Source organism: Eschscholzia californica, unplaced genomic scaffold (genome assembly GCF_041429995.1).
Source record: "Eschscholzia californica isolate CP2 unplaced genomic scaffold, dmEscCali1.0.p SCAF_6, whole genome shotgun sequence".
NCBI lineage: Eukaryota > Viridiplantae > Streptophyta > Magnoliopsida > Ranunculales > Papaveraceae > Eschscholzia > Eschscholzia californica.
This window is the reverse complement of record NW_028238483.1, coordinates 16,602,440-16,621,320: the sequence shown is the minus strand read 5'-3', so window position 1 is coordinate 16,621,320 and position 18,881 is coordinate 16,602,440.

Here is an 18,881-nt window from a genome sequence, read left to right as displayed (position 1 = left end):
TATATGGTCAAAAGAAGTGTAAATATCCACTTTTAAATGGAAAAAAGGAGAATAAGAGCATCTCTAAGAGCATCTCCAATGGGACACTCAATCTCTAACACTGAAAGTGTGACATATGAGTTTTTGGGGTTTTTGTTAAAAAACCATCTCCAATGGAACACTTTGTTAGATACTCTATTATGAGGTGGACACATTTATTATAGAGAGTACTTAAAACTATAGTGTCTCTTTGAGATTCTCTAAGTGTCACTTAAAATTTAAACCAATAAAAACATTTTCTTTTCAACTACTTTTTCCATATTCAATTTAAGAGTGACATGTGTATTAAGTAGAGAGATTTTAGAGATCTCCATTGGACCAAAAAATTTAGAGTGTCTCTATATTTACACTTAGTAAAAATAATCTTTATTTGAAACTTGACAACTAGACTTTAGAGTTTGTGTTAGAGTGTCCCATTGGAGATGGTCTAATAGGACACTCAAATTCTAACACTTAGAGTGCCACTTAGAATTTCTAGATATTTTGTCAAAAAATCTTCTCCAATGAGACACTCTATTTGACACTCCATGATGATGTGGGAGCATTTATTATAGAGACACTTAAGAGAGCCACTCTAGTTAGAGACACTCTAAAACTAGAGTGTCTTCTCGAGGCTCTCTAAGTGTCACTTTAGAATTTATACCAATGAAAACCTGTTCTTTTTAACTACTTTTCCCTTATTCAGTTTAAGAGTGACATGTGCATTAAGTGGAGAGATTTTAGAAATCTCCATTGGAGACCAAAAAAATTTAGAGTGTCTCTATATTGACACCTAGAAAAGAGAATCTCTATTAACACTTGACAACTAAATTTTTAGAGTATTTGTTAGAGTGTCCCATTGGAGATGCTCTAAGGACATGGGGTTGATGTCGGATTAGTGTTGAGCCTTCACAATAAGGAAGTTAAGGGCGCCCAATTTCCTATGGTGGCGAGCTGGCGGCAATTTCTAGGCTAGGGGAATTCTATACGCCTCAAGTGCATTAATAGTACTTCCAAAAAAAAAGTGCATGAACTATAGGCGCTCTCATTCCTAAGGCACAAACCTCCCTACTTTTTCAGCACATTTTTTTTGTTATGAAACTTCAACACCTATTCTACATTTCTACCTATGTAGATGGGAGTGTGGTCTTAGACCTCTCTAAACTCCAAAAGTTACATCACAAGGTGAAACTTACACTTATTTTCACACTTATAAACTAGTAATGCTAGAAAACAACGAAAGCTAGACTGATTTTTAGAAAGAATTTATATGTGGGATGTTGTGATTTGCTATTTAGTAGATCAGAATCATCCAAAGTAAGAACGCGATAATCCACATAAGATCTTTGTTTAGAGTATGTCTGGTTTTTCTTGTCTCTTTTGTTTTTTTCTTATGAACTGACTATGAGCTCCTACGATTATTCCTAAACAGCTTAAAAACAGCTTAAAACTTCTGAAACGACCTCTAGTAAATTCGTTTCCAAGTGCTCAAGGTACTCTGACTACTTACGCTACTAGCCTACCATGAAGGACTTGAGAGATTGGCCCTCCAACATAACCCAATCTCATTAACTCTCTTCACTTCTATTGGACCAGGGTTGTGGTGGAGGCCCCCACCTGATTTTTTATTTTTTTTTTGATGAAGAGGGCCCCCACCTGATTTAGGTCTGTAACGTACATCCCACGAAAATGGTAGGTGTATTATAAAGATAAGATGATAAGAACTAAACTTAGTTGGCTTTCAATTTATCTTAGGATATGTTCACATCATAAATGAAGTCACACATAGATTACTGTCAATAATTCATAACTTTATGAATATGTTGTGATAAATCTTTTAAAAAAATGTCCCTAGATTAGCTATTGGAAAAATATTAAATAATACTGTTTAACACAACCCATTTTAATTGTTGTTATAATATTTGAAGTCCCTCGGGAAAGAGGTTAGAATCTTATTATTTCTGAAAAATGTTTAATACATTTAACGAGTACATTGATCAACATTTGACATGATACATATAATTAACAAATAACTGAAACCTTGAATTACGAAATTAGGAAATGAGTTAGGGTTTTATTTCATTGGTTGATAGTAGACAGACTAACATGTAATATTTGGATGATCTCCCATCTATCATTTCACTTAAAATTGTTTATGATTGACCTATTTGTAGGAGATAAAGTAGTTTCATTAAGTGAACAAAAGAGAGTGGTTTGCTGATAATTCAATCCAAAATATTCTACTTCTCATCATAAAGATAAGAATGACTTCTAAGTTGCATGTTCACACATAACTTGTTATTTTTAAAAATGTTAAGAGGATGAAGATTTTTTTTTTTTGATGAAAGGCAGAAGCCTAATTTTATTCAAATGAAATATTGGCTAAATCCGTCGCCAATTCACTTACAATGCAAGATGGGATGTCCGAAGACTCCCAACTATGAGTTACATTATTTGAAAACGCAAATTTTGCAAGTAAATGTGCAATAGTGTTTTTCATCCGGCCACAATGCCCGAATTCAATATCATCGAAGTTCTGAACCTCTAACCGTATATCTAAAATGATATGCTCAATGCGCCATGGGGGTTGTTCTTCCATTCGTTTACATGCCGAGATGACCTGTATCGAATCCCCCTCCAAATTAACATTCCTGTAGTTCCAATTCTTGGCTAAAATGATTGCCAATTTAGCTGCCATTGTCTCAGCCACTAGCACATCAGACACCACTATAGCTTCTGTCATAGCAGCTAAAAACAATCCTTTGCAATCTCTAGCTACCGCCGCGATTGCAGCCCTGCCGTCTTTCACTGCTGCGTCAAAGTTAATTTTAATCCTACCTTCTCGAGGAGGGGACCAACGTGCCGAATTAGATAGTAGCCTCGGTTCTTTCACAGGATCCTCTTCAAAGACCAATAATTTGTCGTCATCTCCCATTTTCATAGCTTGTTGAACTATAGTAAAAACACAAGGTAACACCCCATCGAATACTCGTCTATTTCGAGCTTTCCATAAACACCACATAGTGTAAATTCTCAGTTTCACTTTGTACTCATCTATTTCTTCTTTAAACCAGGTTAGTAACACCTCTTGGATGCAAGAGGCCTCTTCTAATCGCAGAGACAATAATGAACAATTCCAGACCTTTCTTGCCACTCTACAAGATCTGAATAAATGATCTATAGTCTCCTCCTCTTGATTACAAAAAGGACAGAGCTTCGAAACCACAACATCGAACCTAAGAGCCCGGTCTTTTGTGGGAAGAGCTTGATGTAGTAACCGCCAAATGAAGAATTTGACTCTAGGCAACACACATAATTTTTTCCAAAAAGAATGCCAGGAGAAAGTTGAAGATAACTCACAAGTTTCGGCTGATGAGGGGATAGCTTTCTCAATTGTTTTGTAAAGTGATTTCGTCGAGAAAGTTCCTTTTGTTGTAAGCACCCATATGGCTTTGTCAATCCTACTTCGTGTACTCAGCTGGATTTGAAGTATAGATCTCGCTGAGATTTCATCGAACACATCATCTATTACTTCCTTCTTCCACTCTCCGGATGAATTAATCAAGTCCTTAACTCGAAACAGATTTGGTATATCTTGTTCCTCCACTCTTTTTCCTGGCTTGAAACCCCTCAAGGTGGGAACCCAGGGATCTTCCCAAATACGGATATTCGCACCATCTCCTACCGCAAAACAGAACCCTTCCTTAATAAACTCTCTCATTGATAACATACCTTTCCAAGTTTGTGTACAAGGAGTTTTGGATTTATGAAGATGATGTTTTCATTATAGTGATGTTTGATGAAGATGATGTTTTCATTATAGTGATGTTTGAATCGACAACCATTTCAGCATGACGTATTCATCTTCGACGAAGATGATGTCTTCGTTATCACTCTTAAGGGTAATTTCAAATTCCTAAACTTTAGTTAAGTTAAATATTGACATTGTTAATAATAATTGGGTTATTTCCCTAATTGCCCCCAACTTTGTGACCGGTTTCCTGCCTAGCCCCCTACTTTATCAAAAATATCTAGATGTTTTTTATCAGATTCTGTTACACCTCTAACTAGTCATCACCTCTCTCTCATCCAACTCATCGTCTCTCTCTGTCACCTCACCTCATCATCTTCACCGACGAAGGTCGCCTGCCGACCAATTTTCCAGCCGACGACCTTCAAAACATTAAAAAATAATAATTTAATGTTTGAAGGTCGCCGGCTGAAAAATTGGTTGGTCGGCGACGTTCGCCAGTGTAGATGATGAGGTGGCGAGAAGATGAGGTGGTAGAAAGAGACGATGAGTTGGATGAGATAGAGGTGATGACTAGTTAACGGTGTTATAATGGAATCTGAAAAAGGGAACCATCTGGGTATTTTTGATAAAGTAGGGGGCTAGGCAGGAAACCGATCACAAAGTTGGGGGCTATTAGAGAAATAACCCATAATAATGTTGGGGTTCCTCTGTTATATGAAAAGGATTCCTAGTTGGAATATGATTTCCCTTATTCCTTTTTTTGGAGTGAAATAGAAGTTTCCATTTCAAGCCTAAAAATGAGTCCTATTTCTATTGGAATACCTCCTTATTTACCATTATAAATAGCGAATGAATGGGAAACTATTATTCATACTTTCAGGTTAGAGAGTATCATACTTTCAAGTCAGAAAGTATCCTCCCAATTGGGAGACTTACTAGAGAATCCTTTCAGATGATATCCTCTCAGATTAAAGAGAGATAGAGATTAGAGAGATGAAAACAGAAATAGGTCAGAGAAGGAGAGATTTCTGAAGTGGTTCTTTCAAGAGAGATTGAAAGAGAAGAATATTAGTCTGAAGAAAAAAAGATTATTAATCTTGTGAAGCAATTTAGTTTGTGGTTATCTTCTTCAGCCTTTGATGATCTAGGATTTGTTCAAATCCTAAGGAGTAAGAAATCTTTATAGTCCCTTTCTTGTTTGGTTTATCCACCATAGCTTTGGTGAAGAATTGGTTAATCCTCTATTTGTTTAGGCCAGCGCTTTGTGGAAAGCTAAATAGTTTTCGGGGTGTGAAATTTTAAAGGAAATATGCAAAATTTTGAAAATTTTCCGGGGAAACATATTTTATGGAAAATATGGTTCAAAATAAAAAAAAACCTCCACCTCACCTGATGCAGGCGCATAACATGTGGGCCCACATCCACGCGTGCCCACATCCTATTCGGCCATAATAGTAGTCCTAGTTAGTATAGGATTAGGAAGTTACTTTAATTTGATATTTCTTTATTTTGAAGTTTCTATGTTTTGAGTATTTTATTATTTTATGAATCTTAGTTTGAGTCTATCTAGGAAAGTTTGTTATCCTATAAAAGGAGGTCTAGTCTATTTTATTATTCAGATGGAAGAGAAAAACCATTGAAGTTAAGTAAGTTTTAGTTTATTTATCGTTTTCTTTACAGCTCTTCGTTTATTTTATTGTTCTTATTTTGATTCCGCTGCGTCTACATCAAGTGGTATTCAGAGTAATCAAAATTCTGGAATTTTTTTTATTTCTCAAAAAAAAATATCTATGGATACATCTACTCTTGAATGTTGGAAAAATTTTCCACGTTTATGTTGGGATCCAATTAGAGATACAATTCAATTTTATATGGATCGGAAGGATGAAAGAAAAATTCATCAAGTTTCTAAAATTCCACTCTTCGAAGGTCAATTCCTTATAAATTTCTGGATTCAACGCATGGAAGATTGGTTCAGAAATCAAGAAGTTCATGACAATGATAAAGTTTTTTCAGTTGAACAACATACGTCCGAAAGGATTTATGAACAATTCAATGCAATGCAATGGAGACTCATTGACGAAGGAAAACAAATCATAGACGATTGGACGACGTTGAAAAACATCCTCAGGTATGGTTTTCTTCCTCTCGATGAATGTTTGTCATGTGTAGAAACAAAAATTGAATTGAGAAGACAGTTCTCCGAAGTTACTTCAGTCATTAAGATCGATGATATTGAAGGAGAAGTTCAAGGAAAAAGGAACAAAATTCTCTCAATGACCGAGGAAGAAGAAAGAAGTAAATTTTCTTCATCAAACCTAACTTCTATTCGTGATGTGAAGAAACCATGTTCGGACGAATTATTTGATGCATATGCAATTCCGGGAGAAGACATCCTTGTTTCGAGTCATAAAATTTTTCCTACACCATATTCAATGCAAAATTTGTCATATTCACCATCACCTCCATCTTCTAATTCTAGTGCTACACGAAATATTTCCGCTACAAAACTGCAATTTTGTCATGTATCGGCTAAGGTAGTATATGTGGCTTCTTTCATCGATTTAAAGGACGACGGGAGAAGTCTAAATTTATTGGACGTTTATACGTTGGCATTGTTTTTGCGAGTATCTTGGCAATATATGATTCAGCTTATAGTTGGTGGTATGGTCCAGATTTGTCTTCTACGGATTTTCAGCAAATTTCGTGAAAAGTGAGAATTAAGGATAGGTATGGCGAAGTTCATCATATGCGGGTGCATCAAAAGGTTTTATTCATTGAAAAGGTTCGGGACGAACCTTCTGGGGAACAGGGTGCTTATGCAGGCGCATAACATGTGGGCCCACGTCCACGCGTGCCCACATCCTATTCGGCCATAATAGTAGTCCTAGTTAGTATAGGATTAGGAAGTTACTTTAATTTGATATTTCTTTATTTTGAAGTTTCTATGTTTTGAGTATTTTATTATTTTAGGAATCTTAGTTTGAGTCTATCTAGGAAAGTTTTTTATCCTATAAAAGGAGGTCTAGTCTATTTTATTATTCAGATTGAAGAGAAAAACCATTGAAGTTAATTAAGTTTTAGTTTATTTATCGTTTTCTTTACAGTTCTTCGTTTATTTTATTATTCTTATTTTAATTCCGCTGCGTCTACATCATCACCTCCCTCCACCTCACCTCACTCTATCTCCACCTCACCACTCTCTCTCTCTTCACCATTCTCTCTGTCTTCTCCGACTAGGTCGCCGACCGGAAAATTTTTCGACCGGCGACCTAGAAAGATTAAAAAAATTTCACTCACTCTCTCTCTCTCTCTAGAAACTCCGGCGAAGGGGTTTCCTTCGCCAGAGTTTCTAGAGAGAAAGAGAGAGTGAAATTTTTTGGCCGGCCGGATTTCGGTCGGCGACCTAGTCGAAAAAGACAGAGAGAATGGTCGGGAGAGAGAGTGAGGTGAGGTGTAGGGAGGTGAGGAGGAGGGTTTTTTATTTCCATATAACATCTTACAAAATAAATTTGTCAAACTAAATTGACCAAATTTTGACCAAGTCTTCACACCCCGGAAACTATTTAGCTTTCCCCAAAGCGCTGACCTTTGTTTAGGGAAGAGTTTATCCAAGAATGTTTTCACACATCTTGAAGATTTGGTTTATCCACCATAGGTTTGATGAAGAATTGGTTAATCATCTATTTGTTTAGGGAAGAGTTGTTATCCAAGAGTGTTTATACACATCTTGAAGAGTCGGTTATTAATCCTCTATTTGTTTAAGGAAGAGTTGTTATCCAAGAGTATTTCCACACATCTTGAAGAGTTGGTTAATCCTATATTTGTTTAGGAAAGAATTGTTATCCAAGAGTGTTTCTACACATGCATCTTGAAGAGTTGGTTTATCGACCATAGGTTTGGTGAAGAATTGTGTAACCCATTATTTAATCATAGTGGAAGATTTCTGGACTAGGTCCCGTGGTTTTTTACCTTTTATCTTAGAGGGGTTCTTTTTGCCACGTTAAACAATCGTGATGTCTTTGTTTTACTTTCACATCAATTGTCTTCATATTCCTGAACAAGTTAATTAGGTTATTTTTTTTCTAATAAGTGTTTGTTAGGAAAAAATAGTCTAATTAACTTGTTCAGAAATATGAAGATAAAAGATGTGAATGTAAAAGCAGAGACACCAAAATAATTTAATGTGGCAAAAAACCCTCCAAGATAGAAGGTTAAAAACCGCGGGACCTAGTCCAGAAATCTCCCACTATGAATAAATAATGGGTTACACAATTCTTCACCAAACTTATGGTGGATAAACCAATTGTTCAAGATGTACAGAAACACTCTTGGATGACAATTCTTCCCTAAACAAATAGAGGATTAACCAATTCTTCAAGATGTGTGGAGAACACTCTTGGATAACAACTTTTCCCTAAACAAATAGAGGATTAACCAATTCTTCACCAAACCTATGGTGGATAAACCAATTGTTCAAGATGTGTAGAAACACTTTTGGATAACAATTCTTCCCTAAACAAATAGAGGATTAATCAATTTTTTACCAAACCTATGGTGGATAAACTAATTGTTCGAGATGTGTAGAAACACTCTTGGATAACAACTCTTCCCTAAACAAATAGAGGATCAATCAATTATTCAAGATGTGTGGAAACACTCTTGAATAACAACTCTTCCCTAAACAAATAGAGGATTAACCAACTCTTCAAGATGTATATTTGGTTTTTGCATCTTGTCCAGTAGACTATTTCACTCTTAAACAGACGATTTTGTTAGTGAAGGTTAATTGAGTTTGTTTTTATGTTCTAATTAAGATCTTATAAACTCCCCCAAGTTCTCATTAGACGAGAGAGAGAAACCATAGAAATATGAGAAATTTATGAACGCTTTAGAATTGATTGGCCTAATATGCTTAAAAGTTGGATATTGACCCCATGTATACTTCGAGTTATGACATAGGTTGGAAGGAAGATGGGACTATGCCTGACTACTGTCTCTATTTAGATCATGCCCGCCCAGTGGCGGATCCACCATATGGCAAGGGGAGGCTATAGCCTCCCCTGACTTGTTGGCATCCTTTGCATGTCCCTTTTCATCTCACCCATATTAGTTGTTCTTTAGAGAGGAATTTGGCCAAAATTCCCTAAGAAATTATGACTTTGGTTAAAAAAGATACATCAAAGTTTTTTAAGCTTCACCTCCCTGGTGGCAATTATCTAATTTTCTATTTTAGTGAAAACACCAACTTAACCCTAGTCTAAGAAAATACCTTGCAAACACCTTGCACTGCCTTGTAAACACTTTGCACTGTCTTGCAAATACCTTGCAGAGCCTTGCAAACACCTTGCATGATTTTTGCAAACACCTTGGATAACCTTGCAAACACCTTGCAGAGCCTTGCAAACACTTTGCAGAGCCTTGCGAACACCTTGGATGACTTTTGCAAACACCTTGGAGAGCCTCGCAAACACCTTGCAGAGCTTTGCAAACACCTTGCATGATTTTTGCAAACACCTTGGATAGCCTTGCAAACACCTTGCATTGCATTGCAAACACTTTGTACAGCCTTGCAATGATCTTGCAGTGCCTTGCAAACAACTTGGACAACCTTGCTATAACCTTGCAAATAGTTTGCAAATTAGTTTTTGAGTTGATTTAATATTGACTTTGTTACAATTTGTTATATTTTGTCTAATAGAATGTTGTATCAAAAAACTAGCTAAAACCCCTAAAAATCATAATAGTCATTTTATAAGCTCCAGCATCATCTTTTTATATTTCTTCGAAAAACTTTCAAAGCTTTCATGAAATTTTCAATTTGAACATAAGCACTTATCATGATTGTCCAGAACAAACATACTCACGGGCATTTCATCAAACAACTTTATAGCTATTTCAACCAACCCAAATCTTGTATAACTAACTAACATTGCATTCCAAGCAACAAGATCTCTTTCAAGCATTTTATCAAACACATTCCTTGCATCAACTATACTTCCACAACTTCCATAAACATCATAACTAACATAGCAAAAAAATTACTTCAATCCTAAAGATTGAAAATTTGAAAATTGCAACTTTCTCTCTCTAGAATTCTTCACAAAAAGCTAACTCAAAACCTTCAGAATCATCTTCAAACAACAATTAAAGAGATCCTATTACAAAAACCTAAAATATATTGATGATAAAAAAATCAAGAAATCGTTTTCGACCTTATAGAAACAACTCGGGAAAATCGTCCAATCCACCACATCGTTAGGTTTTTTTCATTGGTAGAAAACAACTTCCTAGTTTATTAGAAATTTATTTTTTTGGTACTTTTCATTAGACAAAGGGTATTTCTGATCTTAAAAACGTGAGTCCCTACAAGATTGTCCTACAAGAACATTTTGAAAAGTTATTTGGAGCCTACCTGAGATGTCTTTTTAACCAAAGAAAATCTAAAAATTGGGCCTTCGGCCCAATTTCCTCTTCTTTAGATCCCCTTAAGTACTAATTCTTGGGTGCTAATGTATATAAAATTCCATTTTATAACACTTGGAGTATTATTTTTTCTATTAAACATCATTAAACCATAAAGCTAGCAACATAATCCAAGGTGATCTTCAGACAAATGGACCCAATACATGCCGTTCGTAGTGCACCACATTACCAACATCTTTTGGATATGTCGTTGGCACTGGTTCATCCAACAGAGATTGTAAAAGTCAGTTTGGTCAGCAGTCCTTCGCCAATTAGTTTCACTTTTGTAACGAAAGCTTAGTTATCATACTGATATATTTATTGTTTACAAAGTTTTTTGTTGATTTTAATTTTTTTTGCAAAACATTAATTTGTCGAAATTGAATGTCATTTACAAAATCAACCATAACAGTCCATTCTGAATCTACATTGACAAAATAAATAATTTGTCATCATTTTCTTTAACATTTAGTTAGTTAATATTATAAGCTATTTATGTGTAATCAGATGTTTCTTTCACTATAATAAATATAATTTAGTTATTTTTTTTTTGTTTTTTTTTTTGTTGAAATAGATGCTATATATAAATTATAATAAGATATTTTTACAGTACTTTTTAATAAAAAAATAAGGCACTTGCTTCCATATCTTTGCTCTTTTCTCTCTTCTAGCCCACTTCGCCAGTAAATCTGCCTGAGAGTTCAACGTCCTTTTGTTGGAAAATATATATTAAATTGTTGGAGAGGACATTATTTAGCCTATAATAATAAATTGTTGGAGAGGACATTATTTTGTTGGAAAATATATATTAATAGTAATAGTCTTGGAAATAGCATGACCTTATTTCTTTCTTGCAAGCAAAATTCTAGTTCTCGAAATAGTGGTATATATGTATGTGGGTTTTTAGCCCCTCTCAAAACTAAATCCCGAATCCGCTACCATGCCCGCCACATATTGCAGTCGGGATTTAACCGAGAAAATAGTCGGCCAAACAAACTATGGCTCCTGAAGTTGGAATAACCTAACACAATAAAGTGACGAGAGAGAGCGTAGACTATAGACTATGGACAAGAGGTTGAGGTAGTGGGTGTGGGAAAGGACTTTGTGTATTCAGAAATAAACATAAAGAAAAAGTAGTTATGTAACTAACAAACTCAAACAAAAAGTCTAAAAGCATTGTCTCATGGATTACAAGAACTTTAAGATGGAACACTGGTAGTTTTTTTTTTTTTTTGTTGAAAGGAAAACACTGGTAGTTGAACTAACTAAATTATGCATTTTTTTTTCTTCAAAGTCAATTTTTTTGGTTGAGCATTTCAAAGTTAATTAATTGGTTTGGTTTAATATATATATATATATATATATATATATATATATATATATATATATATATATATAATATATATATATATATATATACACACACACACTAGGTGTCTGCCGTGTCCGTAAAGTGCGGTAGAACCCTTTTGGCTAAGGTCGTTTCAATAATTAAAAATATAAACAACATTAAAAATATTAATAAGAAAAAACTCATAAACATGAACCATATCTTATTGAGACGACATAACAGAGCTTAAATAAATAGAGACAGATGAGAGATTTGAAGAATTACGAAACATAAAACTAGCTATAACTGGGAAAGATTTTAAAGATGGTTCGAATAAATTATAAGAAGTTTAAGGGAGAGTCGTGAATAAATGTGGGAGGAATATAAGTTGTGGAGAGAATAGTTGGTGGGTGGTTATTTTTCTAAAATTCAAAATGAACTGGATTAGATTGTGGAAAAGTCGTGAAATCGTGGTGGGATGAAACTATTGATGAGATAGAATCGCGCATGAGTTACTTACGATACATTTTTATGTAAGTAGTTATTTTCTAAAATTTAACACACAACCATTAGATCGTAAAGTTTTTGATGAAAATCTGACGTACGCAAATATCTCAGAAATAAAATCAACGATTCATCTCTAAAAAGGTCATTGTGTTTTATATAATAGATATATTCATATATATTTATACATGTGTGTGTTTTTCTAAATGAATATAGTTATATACTAAAGTAAAAGTTCCTTTCTATTGGATTAATATACAAATCACATATATTGATTTGAATATTATACCTAATCATCACCTTGGAACATAATGTGGATCAAAGAGAAATTGGTATCCAAATATTACGAAGGCAATGCAACGGAGTCCTAGTCCCAATCCAACGGTCATCATATTAGTGTTCCTAATTAAGTTTCATGTAAAGTCTATAAATACTTGTGTAATTGAACAAATAAAAAGGGATGGATTTTAGGTCCAAAATCACAAGGTTAATGAATTCAGAACTCAAAGATAATATTAAATAGAACATAACTCCATTAAGAGTAATTTACATGTCTAACCACTCTTTCTCTTCTACTACCTAACCTATCACAGGTCAAATAAAATTACCTATATTAGAAGATACAAATAACTTTTCAGTTTGAAGAAAATAATTCCTCAATAAGAAGTTTCTATCTCTACAAAAGTTGGCTTTTCAATTCAAAGGAATGTTTCCCTAATTTTTTTACTAGAAGAAAATCGATATTTACTCTTTCTTCTTTAGTTCACCAAGAAAAAGCGTAGAGAAAACCCATCTAAGCTTTTTAGCCTTCACCTAGAGAAAACCTAGATGAACATGATGCTCAATGGTTTAAATTTCTTCCTTTACCATATTCTTGTTTTCTTTTTCAACGATAGATTGTTGTTTCGTACATGGTTTGTTGTTATTATTCTTAAAGCTAAGACATCAGTTTTTTTTAAAACAAAATCCTTCAGATCTTGTCACAATGTTTCTCTCCTATAATCTTGTTATCTCCAAAAAAATTGCATGAAAGGTAATCATATATTTCGCAAACTTTTTTTATATTCTCATAGCATTTTCTTGATTCTAACAGCATATTTACATTTTATAATTTTCTGACTTAACTAGAAAATCATTTACGTTTTGTAACTATGAATGAGCGGGTATATTTTTCAGTCCGCAACGTCCTCAAATTTCTTGTAGCACTTCTTTGATTTTGCAGAAATTGTGGAAATTTTACTAACGTTTTCTAAACTCTGACAAAAAATAACATATTTTACAAACATAACAACGTTACTCTCAAAATGACTTTATAGGTAGTAGAACTATATAGATTTTTCCTAAAGTTTTACATTTCGATTCTTTTTACGTTTTCATATTTTATCGTTCCATTAATTGCAAGCACTTGTTTGAACACTAATATATTTTACAAATTTACAGACGAGATTGTGGTTGTACATATGTGATTTTGCCCGTTGATGAACTTTTGGTTAAATATAACTATAGGCATTTTCACACGGGATGTTAGCCAAAGATTTAACAATACAACCACAAAAGAAGAGGGTTGAATTAACTTGGTTGTTACTGGATGAATTGAAGGATGAATGACAAAAAATATTAGTTCTTGTAATGGATTATGTTGTAATGGATTTTTCTTAATTTTCATTACTTTAAGTTCTAGTTCAAATATCGTAAAATACGTTAAAAATATTCAGAGTTAATGAAAAATTCCAGAATATATCACCGAAATGCTAGAAATACCACAACGATGTTGACAATGTTTTTTTTAATTATCAATGCTACTTCCCAAGGAGGTTGACAAGGGGTTTGACATAATGATGAGGTGGATTCCTTTCATAAGTAAAAAAGTGGATGACCCAAATCTGAACCGTTCAAATCGAACGGTTCAGATTAAAACAAATTTTTCATCCACTTTTTTACTTATGAAAGGAATCCACCTCATCATTATGTCAACCTCCTTCGGAAAGTAGCATTACCTAAGGGAAAATTTAGGGCGGGGGGGGAGGGGGGGGAATTTGAAATGTTCATGTTATTGGTTGGGGATATTTGAAATGTCCTCAAATGGACATTTCAAGACAAATTGATTTTGGGGACATTTTAGTATAAATTTGGATAGCTTTTGGAGAGAAAATGTTTCTCAAAATATGGAAGACATTTGAAGACACTTGGGAACAATTCAGTAAAGAAGATAATAAAATAGTTATTACCATCAAATTAGATTAATAATATATAATAATAATAATAATAATAATAACAATAATATTTGGGAACATTCAGTAAAGAAGATAATAAAAATAGTTAGGGTTATTTCCCTAATGGCCCCCTACTTTGTGACCAGCTTCCCGCTTGGCCCCCTACTTTACAAGAAATACCCATATGGCCCCCTTCCATTATAACACCGTTACTCTCTCTCTTCCATTTCTTTTCTCTCTCCTCCAACATGTTTTCTCTCTCTGCCACCTCGTCAAAACCAACCACCTCATCACCTTCTCCGGCGAGGTCGCCGGCCGGCCAAATTTCCGGCCGGCGACCTTCAAACTTTTTTTTTTCTCTCTCTCTTCTCTCTCTCTAAAAAAAAAAAAAAAAAATTTTTTTTTTTGAAAATCTCTCACCTCTCTCTCTCTAAACTCCGGCGAAGGAAAACTTCGCCGGAGTTGGGTCTGTTCATCACGAACAGACCAGATCGTGGTCTGTTCGTGATGAACAGAGGTCTGCTCATCACGAACAGACCACGATCTGGTCTGTTCGTGATGAACAGACCTGGGTCTGTTCATCACGGACAGACCCAGATCTGGGTCTGTTCATCACGAACAGACCCTGATCTGGTCTGTTCGTGATGAACAGACCCAACTCCGGCGAAGTTTTCCTTCGCCGGAGTTTAGAGAGAGAGAGGTGAGAGATTTTCAAAAAAAAAAAAAATTTTTTTTTTTTTAGAGAGAGAGAGAAAAAAAAAAAAAAGTTTGAAGGTCGCCGGCCGGAAATTTGGCCGGCCGGCGACCTCGCCGGAGAAGGTGATGAGGTGGTTGGTTTTGACGAGGTGGCAGAGAGAGAAAACATGTTGGAGGAGAGAGAAAAGAAATAGAAGAGAGAGAGTAACGGTGTTATAACGGAAGGGGGCCATATGGGTATTTCTTGTAAAGTAGGGGGCCAGGCGGGAAGCTGGTCACAAAGTAGGGGGCCATTAGGGAAATAATGTTGTCGTATTATTATATTATTATAATATTATCTTATTATTATATTACTATATTATATTATATTATATTATATTATATTATATTATATTATATTATATTATATTATATTATATTATATTATATTATATTATATTATATTATATTATATTATATTATATTATATTATATTATATTATATTATATTACTATAGTAAATATTATATTTAATATAGTATAATAATTAATATATTATTATACTATATTAAATAATAAATATTTACCAATTATATTTATTATAGTAATAACATTATTATTATTATTATTATTATTATTATTATTATTATTATTATTATTATTATTATTATTATTATTATTATTATTATTATATATTATAATGTTATCTTATTATATTACAGTATTTTTGTATAATTGTTATGTTATATTATTATTATATTATTATCGTATTATCTTATTATTATATTATCGTATTATTATTATTATATTCTATTATATTGTACTATGTTATATTATTATTATAGTAATGTTATATTAAAATATTATTATACTATATTAAATAATAAATATTTACCGATTGTCCATCAATGTCCACAAATATCTAAGGATGTCTACGAAAATCGAAAAATATATATTTGAAATATTAATTAAATTTTTTTATTTCATGTGATAAGATAGTAATAATATTAAAATAATAAACATCAACTAAATGGCTATCAATGTCCACAGATATTCACAGATGACTACGAAAGTTGAAAAATATATTTTCGAAATAGTAGTACAAATATATTGTTTCATATGATTAGACAATAGTGATAATATTGAAATAATAAATGTTTACCAATTATCTATCAATGTCCTCAGATATCCACATATGTCGACAAAAGTCGAAAAATATATTCTTGAAATATGAGCACAAATATATTATTTCATATGATTAGACAATAATGATAATATTAAAGTAATAAATGTCTACCAATTGTCTTTCAATGATGAGATAATAATAATAATAATAATAATAATAATAATAATAATAATAATAATAATAATAATAATAATAATAATAATAATAATAATAATAATAATAATAATAATAATATCAACTACACATTTTGTCCTTGGATTTAATATGTTGAAATGTCCCCAAGACATTTTGTCCCTGAACCAAAAGTCTTCAAATGTTTCCAAGACATTTTGTCTATGAATCAAATGTCTTGAAATATCCATAAAGACATTTTGTCTACGGGCAAATGTCCCGAAATGTCTTAAAATGTCTTGAAATGTCTAGGAAACATTTTGTCTCTGACTGTCCCCAATGTCCTGATCCATTACCACCCCCTTATATTCAACGACTACCTAAGGGATGTCAGCCAGACTCGTATTTGAACTATAAAATCCCTAGGAAAGAAAAAAAATTGAGATTTATCTACTTTGAAAATGTACATTGAAGAATAATGATATATTATTTTAAATATTTTAATTGACAATTTGTAAATTTGTAAATATTATATTTTAAGTTCAAAATTTTAATTCCTAATTTAAATCTTCAAATGTTCAATTTTAAAGTTTAATTTTCTTATTTATTAGATTTGGTTAAAAATTTAAATTTGGACGATTGGGTTCAAATTCATCTCGGACCCAAAAATGAGCACAAGATCCACAAGTGCAGTAATAATATTGTGCTAAAATATATATCGGGTCCAAGAATGGGCCTAAGATCCACGCGGGAAATAATAATATTGGCCGAAAGTCCATGCATGGAGAAATGACCATCCGCCTTTCCAACTTTTCTACTTGATCCGTGAACCCTCTCACTTTTTCTGGTCTTTCATATAGGGACCTTGCTTGGGTGTATTGGGACATGAATTGTAAAGGGACTTTGACACTTTTATAGCATCCCCAATGGTTAGCACAAAAAAACACCAAAATGGAATCTTCACCAAATTTTTTGGTGTTTTCAAATTGGGGAACCCAAAAGCAAAACACTAAAAGTCTCACCAAATCACTATTCATCACACCAAATTTCATTTTTACCATTTTTAACACTAATTCTTTTATAAAATAAATTTAACGTGCATTTGGAGTTCTTCAATCTCGTTTCGATATTATTAAGAATCCGACGCTTTATTGGGATAAAAATGTGCTCCATGATATAATGTTTGCTTGCATTATAATACATAACATGATTGTAGACGATGAATATGACGATCGTACAATACCCAACATTTTCTCTGAGATTCCGACATTAGAAATTGTTGAAAATGAAGCCGAACATTTCAAACGATTCTTAGCTAGGCACAGACAAATTAAAGATAAAAAAGCTCATTTTGAACTACGAGACGCTCTTATTGACCATCTATGAAAAAAAGCAATGATGAACATTATTGATTCTTCAATAAGTTGTTCACTTATTAGGACTAATAGTATTGTAATGTCTCCGAAAAACCGGAGTACACAAACTCGATAATGGTGGAGATGATAATACTAATACTCGATTTTGTGTTATTAAGGGTATAAATAAAAATAGTTAAGGTAGTTTTTTTTCTAATATTTTAGTGAAATATTTAATTTCTGTTTTATTATAATTTAATTAAGTAATTCAATTCTATGAGGCCAAACCCAAAAAAGAAAAAACACGAAGGGCTAAAAAAAACAAAACAAAAAACGGGCTAATATTAAATAGGAGAATAAGAAAGGGACCGAAAACATATTAGGAATCACCCTGACCCACCATCTCACCAAATTGGTGAAGGGGAATAGTAGCCGGATAGATACTGTTCACAACCCCGGAGATTAATGGTGATCTCCGGGGTTGTTGGGTTCCCCAACGCCACCATAACGCCAGATAATGGCGTTATGGAGGGTCGTTGGGGATGTTCTTAGTAAGTAGACATTAACTTGCAAACCAGTCCACCAAAATATTTCATATTTATTTAAAAAACCTTGTTAAATAAAAACAAGTCTTTTATTAAAAGTTTTAGAACCAAAAATATCTAAAACCCTAAATTTATTTCTTCATCTTATGTGAAAATCGAGTTCCCTATCTCTCTTCCTCGAAATCAGGTGAGAACCCGAGTTTCTCAAAACAGATTTCTCCTAGTCTTCTTTCAGATTTTCAAAACTTTCACCGTCATCACAGATATTGGGCTATATAAAACAAAACAAACAAATGAATAATTACAAACAATCTTTGCAAAAGAAAAAAAAATCGACCAACTAACAGAATTTCGACAACAATGGTCGAAATTTGTTACATATTACGATACCGTAATTTTGCACTTTTCTGGTAACAAAATTTGTTATTAATTTCGACCATTATGGCAAAAATTTATCATCTTCACCAATTGAAAAGGTGCTCGGGATAATGTCAACGAAGAATTTTCTTCAATTAAATATCAAATAAGTATTTTTATTACCTCTTGCGACAAGTGTTCACCAACATTGTCACTTATTGATTGTATTAATTTGTTAGAGTGGGAAAATCATCTTGTATTAATGAGACATCATTGTCCATCAACGAAGCATTGTCTTGCATCCATAAAATATCATATTTCATTAATAAAAGATCATCTATATCTTGAAATACATTAAACGGCTTAAA